This window comes from Entelurus aequoreus, linkage group LG24, assembly GCF_033978785.1.
Source record: "Entelurus aequoreus isolate RoL-2023_Sb linkage group LG24, RoL_Eaeq_v1.1, whole genome shotgun sequence".
Taxonomy (NCBI): domain Eukaryota; kingdom Metazoa; phylum Chordata; class Actinopteri; order Syngnathiformes; family Syngnathidae; genus Entelurus; species Entelurus aequoreus.
The window spans coordinates 8,902,137-8,914,647 of NC_084754.1; the positions used below are offsets into that span (position 1 = coordinate 8,902,137).

General features: G+C 40.4%; 2 protein-coding genes across 2 annotated transcripts in view; one reads left to right on the forward strand and one right to left on the reverse strand.

The window, feature by feature from the left end:
• The window catches only part of zgc:173742 (DNA topoisomerase I, mitochondrial), a 117,622-nt gene that overhangs the window by 13,390 nt on the left and 91,721 nt on the right, over positions 1–12,511 (forward strand). The gene's annotated exons all lie outside the window — the stretch shown is intronic.
• Positions 1–12,511, reverse strand: part of mlycd (malonyl-CoA decarboxylase) — a 32,102-nt gene that overhangs the window by 1,368 nt on the left and 18,223 nt on the right. The gene's annotated exons all lie outside the window — the stretch shown is intronic.

A 12,511-nucleotide genomic window follows, 5' to 3' on the forward strand; every position in this document is an offset into this window, starting at 1 on the left:
TATGCTCGTTAGGGAACTCTGTGTTTCACCTTGAAGGCCTGAAATGTCTGCGAGGAGTATAATGTACTCCCTTTTTGTGGAGGAGGCCTTATCGGTTTAGAACAGTGGTTCTTAACCTGGGTTCGATCGAACCCTAGGGGTTCGGTGAGTCGGGCTCAGGGGTTCGGTGGAGGTCAAAACATACCCGACTCATCGTGTAAATACAAACTTCTCCCTACCGGAGTATTACGAATACGGCAACAGCAGAAGTCACACTGATTTGCAGGTGTGTAATTTGTTGTCAGTTTATGCACTGTGTTGGTTTTGTTCTTTGAACAAGGTGATGTTCATGCACGGTTCATTTTCTGCACCAGTAATAAAACATGGTAACACTTTAGTATGGGGAACCTATTCACCATTAATTAGTTGCTTATTAACATGCAAATTAGTAACATATTGGCTCTTAACTAGTCAATATTAAGTACTTATTAATGCCTTATTCGGCATGGCCTTATTATAACCCTAACACTCTAACCCTGGCCCAAACCCTCTAACCCTAACCCTAACCAAATAACTCTGAATTAAGTCTTTGTTACTTAGAATATGTTCCCCATACTAAAGTGTTACCAAAAACATATAACTTTGTCTTGAATTTGAACAAAACCAACATTTTATTTTTCACTAAAGAAGGGTTCGGTGAATGCGCATATGAAACTGGTGGGGTTCGGTACCTCCAACAAGGTTAAGAACCACTGGTTTAGAACAACCAGGCTGTATTTCTTTCTTTTTGTGGAGGAGGCCTTATCGGTTTGTGGAGGAGGCCTTATCGGTTTAGAACAGTGGTTCTTAACCTGGGTTCGATCGAACCCTAGGGGTTCGGTGAGTCGGGCTCAGGGGTTCGGCGGAGGTCAAAACACACCCGACTCATCGTGTAAATTAAAACTTCTCCCTATCGGCGTATTACGGATACGGCAACAGCAGAAGTCACACTGATTTGCAGGTGTGTAATTTGTTGTCAGTTTATGCACTGTGTTGGTTTTGTTCTTTGAACAAGGTGATGTTCATGCACAGTTCATTTTGTGCACCAGTAATAAAACATGGTAACACTTTAGTATGGGGAACCTATTCACCATTAATTAGTTGCTTATTAACATGCAAATTAGTAACATATTGGCTCTTAACTAGTCAATATTAAGTACTTATTAATGCCTTATTCGGCATGGCCTTATTATAACCCTAACACTCTAACCCTGGCCCAAACCCTCTAACCCTAACCCTAACCAAATAACTCTGAATTAAGTCTTTGTTACTTAGAATATGTTCCCCATACTAAAGTGTTACCAAAAACATATAACTTTGCCTTGAATTTGAACAAAACCAACATTTTATTTTTCACTAAAGAAGGGTTCGGTGAATGCGCATATGAAACTGGTGGGGTTCGGTACCTCCAACAAGGTTAAGAACCACTGGTTTAGAACAACCAGGCTGTATTTCTTTCTAAGCCGGAGGGGCTGTGTCCGTCCTAAATAAGCTGACTCTTTCTGTCAGATTTTTAGACCACGTCTTGCTGCTGCTAGTATCGCATTGTATGGGCTGGTCTCCTAAAGCTTTAGTAAAACTTGGTAGTATTGCTATTCTGTCCTGGTGGTCCTTCTTACTCAACATATATGTCATCTGAAAGAACTTGGGATTGACCGGTGTGTTTTATTCCCTGAGAGAAGACCGGTCGGACGCAACATCGACTATAACCACTTTCATCCCCCCCGCCCCCCTCTTCTCTGCGCATCCTGGAACTGATAAATGAGAGTGTGATGCTGTAGGCTGAGGTGAGAAAAGCTGCAAACCATAGCGGAAGTGTCAGACAACCCCAAGAGAGCAAAGTTTGTGTTTGTTTGGCTCAATGTGCCGCCTCAATTTTAACCTACCCTTTATCCGGAAATGGCTTTCTCTAGCCTGGAATATAACACAGCATCATGACGCAAGTGCAAGTGGCTCGCTCCTCCTCCAAAACTTCAGGCAAAATTGTAACCTCACGTCAATGGCGACTCGGCCCACACAGCCATAATTAGCTGACTTTTTTAGATAAAATAGTTTCGTAGCTTTTTTTGTATTTATACAGCCCTTTGCCAGGCACTATCTCTCAATAGTAAAGCCTCATTTTAAAAACACCCCCAATATCTCTTCGTCCTCTCCATTTCTGACATTTCCTGAAAAGTTTCTTCAAAATATGCCCATAACTTTTTTGTTATGTTGCTAACCAACTAAAAAACAGACAAGCCCGAGCGAATACATAACCTCCTGGCAGAGGTAACAAAGGTTACTAATGGTTACTAATGTTTCAATCAAGGTACATCCGTTTAGCATTCAGCTTCTAAAAGCTATTGCCCATCCACCTTGTGTTCGGGCTCGAAAATATAAGGTTCTGAAAAAGAGAGGCTCGGGGAAATCAAGCTAAAAAATATGATGATGAACTCGAAAAGTGCCATACCGGAAGAATGCTCTACAGCAGGGTGCCTCAAGTGTGGTCCTAACCTATGACACATTTTCCTTTTGGCCCTTGAAGGCAGAACATTTGGGCACTTATGGGGCCGAGGAAGGCGACAGTTGCAACGATCTTCTGTTTTGGCGATGTACATCCATCTTGTTCTTCACTTTGTTTCTGATGCCAACCAATTATTTCTTTTTTTTTTTTGTGCCTGTGTGCTCTTTTCCGTAGCAGGAGAAAGAAGCACCGCCTACTGAGTCCTCATTGGGCAGCGTGTGCCGTTATCAGTCACATGGCTACTTTCAATATGATTTGCGTATTTATAAAGGGGGCGTGTCCTGGGCCTGCCTAGCTATGAACACGTCTGAGGTCAATTTCAGGAAGATTTTAATTTTTAATTTTTTTGTATTAATCAATCCAACAAAATTACCCACAATAATACAATTCCAATTCCAAAACCCCACCCAGGAACACCCAGAATAGCAATCAACAGAGCAATTGAGAGGACACACAAACATGACACAAAACAATCTAAAAGAAGTCAAACAAAAATGAATAATATCAACAACAGTATCAATATTAATTATAATTCCAACATAGCAGTGATTAGCAGCCCATCCATCCATCCATTTTCTACCGCTTGTCCCAGCACCCCCCGCGACAGGGGGGTGCTGGAGCTTATCTCAGCTGCATTCGGGTGGAAGGCAGGGTACACCCTGGACAAGTCGCCACCTAATCACAGGGCCAACACAGATAGACAGACAACATTCACACACTAGGGCCAATTTAGTGTTGCCAATAGACCTTTCCCCAGGTGCATGTTTTTGGAGGTGGGAAGAAGCCACCTCCAAAAAAAGGAGCCATTTATAAAAAAATAAAGTAGATTGTGATGTAACAAGGAAACGTGCTTAGCTTTGTTCGTGCGTACATCTGAATTTGTACTTGCAAAAGTGTCTTCTGGATTTGATCGTAGATCAATTTTTAATAGGCAAGCCACGCAACTCTCCTATGCTCTGTAGCAGACCTGGGCAAAATACGGCCCATTAAGATTTTCAAGTCCTACATAATTTTTTTAGACCTTTCTCTCTGATAAAAAAAAGCCTTGCCCCTACCGGAAGTAGCGTGACGACACCGGAGGAAGGACTGCTCAAATTTCCCCGTTGTTTACACCAGCAGCGAGAGAGATTCGGACCGAGAAAGCGACGATTACCCCATAATATTTGAGCGAGGATGAAAGATTTGTGGATGAGGAACGTGAAAGTGAAGGACTAGCGTGCAGTGCAGAACGTATCTTTTTTCGCTCTGACCGTAATTTAGGTACAAGGGTTCATTGGATTCCACACTCTCTCCTTTTTCTATTGTGGATCACGGATTTGTATTTTAAACCACCTCGGATACTATATCCTCTTGAAAATGAGAGTCGAGAACGTGAAATGGACATTCACAGTGACTTTTATCTCCCCGACAATACATCGGCGAAGCTCTTTAGCTACTGAGCTAACGTGATAGCATCGGGCTTTACTGCATATAGAAACAAAACAAATAAGTCCCTGACTGGAAGGATAGACAGAAGATCAACAATACTACCAAACTCTGGACATGTAACTACACGGTTAATGCTTTCCAGCTTGGCAAAGCTTAGCAATGCTGTTGCTAACGACGCCATTGAAGCTAACTTAGCTACGGAACCTCGACAGAGCTATGCTAAAAACATTAGCTCTGCACCTATGCCAGCTCTCATCTGCTCATCACGACCCGTGCTCACCTGCGTTCCAGCGATCGACGGTACGACGAAGGACTTCACCCGATCACCGATGCGGTTGGCGGCCCGGAGACGGAGGAAGTCAAGGTGAGGTCGGCGGCTAGCGCGTCTGCTATCCTTCTCAAAGTCCTCCTGGTTATGTTGCTGTAGTCCGCCGCTAATACACCGATCCCACCTACAACTTTCTTCTTTGCAGTCTCCATTGTTCATTAAACAAATTGCAAAAGATTCACCAACACAGATGTCCAGAATACTGTGGAATTTTGAGATGAAAACAGAGCTTTTTGTATTGGATTCAATGGGCTCCGAATACTTCCGCGTCAACCATTGACGTCACGCGCAAACGTCATCATATCGAAACGTTTTCAGCCGGAAGTTTGCCGGGAAATTTAAAATTGCACTTTATAAGTTAACCCGGCCGTATTGGCACGTGTTGCAATGTTAAGATTTCATCATTGATATATAAACTATCAGACTGCGTGGTCGGTAGTAGTGGGATTCAGTTGGCCTTTAATATTCAGTCTTTTATTGTTCATTGTTAATATTGTAAATCCCAGTTTCTTTATTTTATTGTACATTTTGGGTGTCCCATTCAGTAAAATTAAATTTCTTATATTTGAGGTGGTCTGTCATAACTTTTTTAGAACTCTATCAGACATTGTGACTTTTAGTATTAGTGTTCCTGAAAAAAAGGGACCCAAACACACATACTGCACAGCAGATTTTTACAGCTAAAAGAGTATATATAATGTATACACACATACACATTGGCCCCCCGGAGTCAAAATATTTGCCCAGCTCTGGCCTACTGAGTCCTCATTGGGCAGCATGTGCCGTTATCAGTATCATGGCTACTTTCAATATGATTTGCGTATTTATAAGGGGGCGTGGCCTGGGTCTGCTGAGCCACGCACACATCTGAGGTGAATTTCAAGTAGATTGTGATGCAACAAGAAAATGTACTTGGATTTGTGCGTGCGTACATCTACATTTTTACTTGCAAAAGTGTCTTCTGGGTTTGATAGTAGATCCACTTTTAGTAGGAAAGCCACGCAACTCTCCTGTTCTATAGGGTGGTGCAACCTCCTCCCCTCACTTTAAATCCTGGCTCTGACCTTTTTCTTTTCCTCGCTATTCTTTTCTCCATCATCAATTTGGAGTGCACTTCTCCTCTCTTTGACTTCACCACAGGTAAAGCTCTATCACACAGTCTCTGTCATCATCTGTGCAGCACCAAGGGTAGAGCAACACTTACACTGCCAAGGTGAGGGGTCAACACATCTCTTTGGACGAATGTTTTTTCAATAAAAAGCAATGCTCAAAACAGCATTTGAAACTACAAATTGCCCTTCAAGTCTTTGTAGCCGGACACCATGCAGACACACTTTCTGGCATTTGATGAAAAAAAATCAAAAAGTGCTACTGCCATGTAGAATTCAGCTCCATGGGGGACAGCGTGGCGAGGTTGGGAGAGTGGCCGTGCCAGCAATCTGAGGGTTACTGGTTCAATCCCCACCTTCTACCAACCTAGTCACGTCCGTTGTGTCCTTGAGCAAGACACTTCACCCTTGCTCCTGATGGGCCTGGTTAGCGCCGTGCATGGCAGCTCCCGCCATCAGTGTGTGAATGTGTGTGTGTGTGAATGGGTCAGTGTTTCCCATAAACTGCCAAGATACCTGTGGCGGTGGGGGTGTGGCTTTGGGCGTGGTCACCATGACATCATCGAGTAATTTGCATAATGTACTACAATGATATGATTTTCTCTAAAAAGGCTCAAAAAATGTATACTTACTAATTAATAATAACAGTTTTGTTTTAAACGTCCATCCATCCATTCATTTTACAATATAATTACAACACTTTATGTACATATTTATATACAGATTTGAACAATAAGTTATTCACTCAAATATTTATTAATTGTGGTTCTTACAAAAAATATATCTTATAAAATATAAAAGCTAAAATGTCTCTTAAAGCTCTGCCCCTTTAATTAGTGCATACTAAATAATTTAACTTTAGCCTACTACTACAACCATATTATTTACCAGCAACATAAAGTGAAACAGAGGCAGAGGTGTCCTGCCACAGTCAGTAACAAATAAACACAAAACAGTAGTGGTCAAATACAAATAAGGCAACAAGAGAAGTATCCTACACTTCTCTTTTGTAAAGTAAATCTGAACAGCCTATATGGGCATCTACATCAACTATATGATTTGCCTGAGAAGCTGGAAAGGACAAAAAAAATAATAATAATAATAATAATTTTTTTATTTTTTTTATTTGTGGCGGACGTAATTCTTTCATGGGGGGCTGCCACAAATAAATGAATGTGTGGGAAACACTGTGGGTGAATGTGGAAAATAGTGTCAAAGTGCTTTGAGTTCCTTAAAAAAAGGTAGAAAAGCGCTATACAAGTACGACCCATTTACCATTTACCATTCCATGTTGGTATTTGTCACTGAAACTGTCACATCTGGTTAGTCGGATGTTGCGAGCACAACAAACAAACAAGGTTTTTTTTTGACACCGGCTATCTCAGGCGCCCTTTTAGATGTCATCCAAATCGCTCTAACAAAAGAAAATCAATTCCTGAACGGTTGAGGAAGATGAGATTGGAAATGTGACTTGTGTGAGTGCTAAGAAGCCAAACTGCTTTGTAGGCTCATCACTTTGCAACTTCACAACTTAAGAATGATTGTAACCGGTTATACCAAAGCACACTTAATAAAACTCAGACATCCACTCAGGCTATGGCAGACCTGGGCAAATTAAGGCCCGTTAAGCTTTTCAATCTGGCCTGCCGGGCATTCCCAAATAACTTTTTGAGAGATTCAAGTGTTTTGAGTTAAGAGCTTTGTTACAGAACCAACTAAGCTTGTAAGTTGAGATACTTCCGTATGTAATTAAAAGACATATTTGTGTCATAATTACTTCTTAGTAGGGCTGGGTGATACGAACCTAAACTGATATCCCAGTATTTTTAGGTTGTATCGGGGTAAACAATTTACTACGGTATTTTAAACAAAGTGTTTAGTTTAAACGCTTACACACTGATAGTAACAGAATTGTTACTACCATTGTTCTCAAATTACTTTTAAAAAGTCACTAATTATAGTTACTTGTTACTTAAGCAAAAAAGTAATTTAATTACTAATATAAAATTGTTTTTATACATGTAACTAATTACTAGGGAAAATAATTAATGCATATTGTATTTTTCGGACCATTGGCCGCACCTGAAGGCTCACCGCCAATGATTCATAAAAAAGTTGCACCAGATTATCCATCCATCCATCCATTCTCTACAGCTTGTCCCTTTCGGGGCCACAGGGGGTCTGGAGGCACATTAAAGGGGTCATATTATGATTTTTTTTTTCTACATTTAAAACACTTCCTTGTGGTCTACATCGGTGGTCCCCAACCACCGGGCCCGATTGGTAACGGGCCGTGCAAGAAATAAAAAAATAAAATAAAAAAATGTTTTTTTGTTAATTAAATCAAAATAAAAAACACAATATTATACATTATATATAAATATAAATCAATACAGTCTGCAGGGATACAGTCCGTAAGCACACATGATTGTATTTCTTTATGGAAAAAAAATAAAAAATCCACCTAGCGTTGACCGGTCCCCAGCTACAAAAAGGTTGGGGACCACTGGTCTACATAACATGTAATGGTGGTTATTTTGTTAAAATGTTGCATGGATTATATTTTACAGATCATCTTCAAGTCGCTTTCTGACAGTCTCTTCAGGATGCGCCGTTTTGTGGGCGGTTTTATTTTCGTGGCTCCACTTTGACAGCGTCTTCTCCCCGTCATCTTTGTTGTAGCGGTGTAGCGTTCAAGGATGGTAGTGGAAGTGTCAAAAGATGGAGCTAACTGTTTTAATGACATTCAGACTTTATTCAAATTAATAATGGAGCAGCATCTCCTCATCCGTGGCTCACTAGTGCAACAACAACGCCGGTAATGTGTCCCGTGAAAAAACGTCTGATATACTCTCTAATAACTAAAGTTCCGTGGGTGAATTACGTAAAACCACTAAACCAGTGGTTTTTAGCGCTTCCATTGCAAGTATACTAACAGATATAAGTTAGAACTGTACGCTACTTTATATATATCAATCAATCAATCAATGTTTATTTATACTACATCTACTTTATAAATAGCAAAACATACCGATACTAACTATAACACCGGGATACCGCCCAGCCCTAGTTATCAGCATGAACATTTCAGCCAATTCTCTTTACAAAGTACCTTTCTGCAGTTTTTAAAATAAACCGCTCGCTGCAAACAGCCTCTGGGTCACACTTTGAGCATCCCTACACTAAAGCAAAACATCCTGTTCACCATCATTAATTAATGAGTGTTTACAGTGATGATGTTACATTAAAATAAATGGTGCATCTGCTTCAGATCTGCAACAAAAATGGAATCATGCATTGGCCATGTGACATCGTTTTCCCAAATCTTGTGGTTTTCGAAGCATCGTAATGCTTTTAATATTATAAAAAGCATTGCCTCCTCTATTGGCAGAGTTTGCCTTCTCCCATAAACACATTATACCACATCTTGTCTGCCAGAGAATATGACAACTGAGCAGCAGGGATCATGTGTTGCCAACTTAGCGACTTGTAAACGTGCCATGGCCAATTAAACAAATGTGATGATTACGTTGTTACTTCTACAAATTTTAAAGCCCCACTACCACTGCCATAAATAGATTACAGTTTGGTGGGAAACACAATGACATAATGGAAAGGTACCAATCTACCACTTTTTTTCAGGGTAACAGGTGAGCTAGAGTGTATTCCAGCTGACTCTAGGCAGGAGGAGGGGTACGCCCTGGATTAGTCACCAGTCTCCAAGAAACACGACCATTCATACCTCTTATGGACAATTAAGAGTGTCCAATTTGCCTAACATGCATGTTTTTGGAGAGTGGGAGGGAGTCCCGATTATCGATTATCAAAGATGTTGGTAATGTACCCTATGATACTTAAACCAAATACATGCTTTTGATAATCTGTACATTTCGTGTTGTACATATAACTGCATGGGGACACATTTTCTGGGCCTACATAATAATCATGCTAAAATAACATGTATCCCGTTCTAACTGCATGTTTGATTAATGAAATTAGTCCAAATTCACAAGTTTTGTTGAAGATGACAATTCATATTCAGGGCAGCTGTGGCTATGAAAGTAGTTTACCACCACCAGGTGTGAATGAATGATGGGTTCTACATGTAAAGCGACTTTGGGTACTTAGAAAAGCGCTATATAAATCCCAGGTATTATTATTATTATTATTATATGCACAGAATAAACCACATGATGTGAGGAAAATTGAGTCAATTACATTCTGTACCGGTAATTTGATATTTATATTATTATTCATTTCATTTTCGGATTAATTAGAAATTAGAGGACCAATCGGATTATTTGAAAACTCTGCTAGACTCAATTCCATTTATTTGACTGATAAACATGATCACATCATTTATTCCGAAAGTATAAATAACAACAGATTAAGATAGGATGTTCATAACCGCAACGTGTAAGTGTACATTTTCAGAATGTGATTGTTCTATTTTTAAACAAAGAAAGCAATCTGAAGTTGTCTTCATTTTTAGGTAATCATGCCACTTGGGAACAGATGAACTAACATGAATTTGACACCCCTGGACTAGAAGGTTTACTGCGTTCATTTATTTCTGCTATGGAATAAACGCGTTCAGAGGTGCTGAGAGCGATGCACGGAGTGAACCCTCCTGCGCCGCGTTTAGAAGCAACAGACACAGAAAACAAACGTACGGACATGGAAATTTATCAATGTCAGCAAAATTATCAAATTCATTTTCATTTATTGTTCAATGAATTGCCCTTAGTGGGAAAACAGTTTGGTGGGAAACACAATGACATAATGGAAAGGTACCAATCTACCACTTTTGTTCAGGGTAACAGGTGAGCTAGAGTGTATTCCAGCTGACTCTAGGCAGGAGGAGTTGTTAGAGCTGCAATAATGATAATAAATGGCTATTTTCATTAGGTGAGGTAATTTTTCTGTGACTGGAGACGATGACCTTGAATAGATGCATTAGTCATTTGAGATCTTTAAAAAAAAAAACGACAAAACAAAACTTAAGTACCCCTTTTCTGGCCTTCAACAAACAACCTTGAGATAAGTGATAGAATAGAATAGAACAGAATATAATAAAATAGAACAGAAAGTACTTTATTGATCCCTGGGGGAAATTCAGCACCACAGTTCGCTCACAATAAACAATAAACACTTTGTATTTATATTATTCACATGTAAAAAAATACCTGTCTATTATACAGCATTATTCACATGTGAATAATATAAATACAGTCTATAATACATTTAAGTACAGTCAAAAAGGAACATATGCCTTATACAGTCAAAAGTGATAAACTATACTCTACGGTGCTTACTAATCCATACGTTACTATGAATTAAAATCGGCTTGCAATGCTCAGAAATGGTGCACTATAAAGGCAAATTTCCCATCTGGTGGGCACAGTGGCTTCTGATGCTCCATTCAATGTTCCAATCATTTCACAAGTGCTCGCTGGAGGAGGCTGACGTGAAGGGCTCTTCTGAGCTTATTGAGAGGGACGGATGGGATTTCATTTCTGTCGCTATCTGGTAACAACTGTTTTGTTGATGTGTTTCTGCATCCATTTTGGAGTGTGTAAGCAAATGCTTAAATAGGCGGGAGATTAATTCATTAATGTGGAGAGCCTTCAAATTTATGAAGAGCAACAAAACTAAAATTCTGCCTGCCAATGCTAAGTGCACAATAGAAAAACCCTTTACCACAAGGGCTCCCCTGAAGGTTGCACTCTCCCGGAGGTTAGTGGTGGGAAAAGTTGTTCCTGCAGCGTATACAAAAATCCACACTTAAGAGGAGGTGGTGAGTGGTGAGAACAGCAGCAGCATCAGTTCAAAGGGCAGGGCCACAGTATGCTATTGATTCACTATGAATTGCAAACTCTCTGTGGCATTGGGCTGAAAGGGTAGCGCGGTATAACATGCCATGTTTGTTATGACGCATACCAGCAAAAAACAGACAAAGCAAAATGAGTATGTTTAGAAATAATAATGGACATTCTTCTTTGACTTGTGTTATTTTTTGTCAAGTGTTTTTTTTTATTGCAGGACCCATACTGCTTGTTGAGAAGAGCATGTGGCCGTGCCTTATTTTTAGTTTGTTGGCATTTTCCTGTGTTTGATGATTTAGTTCCGGTCTCGCGCTCTTATTTTGGTTTCTCTTCCTGTTTTAGTTTGTCCTTCCTGAAGCGACTTGACTCTTGCCTCGGAGCACTGTTAGGTCCACCTGAGTTGAGTTGAGTTAGTAATCAACAGCTTATTTAAGCCAGCCTCACGGTTTAATCAGCGCTCGAGAATTGAGTGCTGCATCACGCTGTTCGCTCACCGTAAGTGTAGTCTTGTTTTAAAGGCCTACTGAAACCCACTACTACCGACCACGCAGTCTGATAGTTTATATATCAATGATGAAATCTTAACATTGCAACACATGCCAATACGGCCGGGTTAACTTATAAAGTGCAATTTTAAAATTCCCGCCACACTTCCGGTTGAAAAACTCCTTTGCATATGATTTATGCGCGTGACGTCATAAAATCCACGGAAGTGGTTGGACCCCATCGAACCAGATACAGAAACCTCTTGTTTTCTTCGACAAAATTCCACAGTATTCTGGACATCTGTGTGGGTGAATCTTTTGCAATTTGTTTAATGAACAATGGAGGCTGCAAAGAAGAACGTTGTAGGTGGGATCGATCGGTGTATTAGCTAAGGCTGAAACGACGCGTCGACGTAGTCGACGTCATCGGTTATGTAAATACGTCGATGCCGTTTTTGTGCGTCGACGCGTCGCATAATTACGTCACACTACCGTCATGGCGGAGCGCAAAGCAGACTGTGCGAGCGAGCGGAAAAACGCACGCCAAAAGTCGTCAAAAGTGGGAGTATTTCAATACACAGCCTAATAATGTTGTTGTATGCACACTGTGTCGAGCGGAAATGGCCTATCATAGCAGCACAACGGCTATGAACGAACATTTGAAAAGAAAACCATCAACCATCAACTAGTCAATCGTCCGCGTTAGCATACGTTGTCATCATTACACAAAAACATGAATGTGTCATTTGTATCTGCTAGGGGTGTAACGGTATGTGTTTTGTATTGAACCGTTTCGGTACGTGGATTTCGGTTCG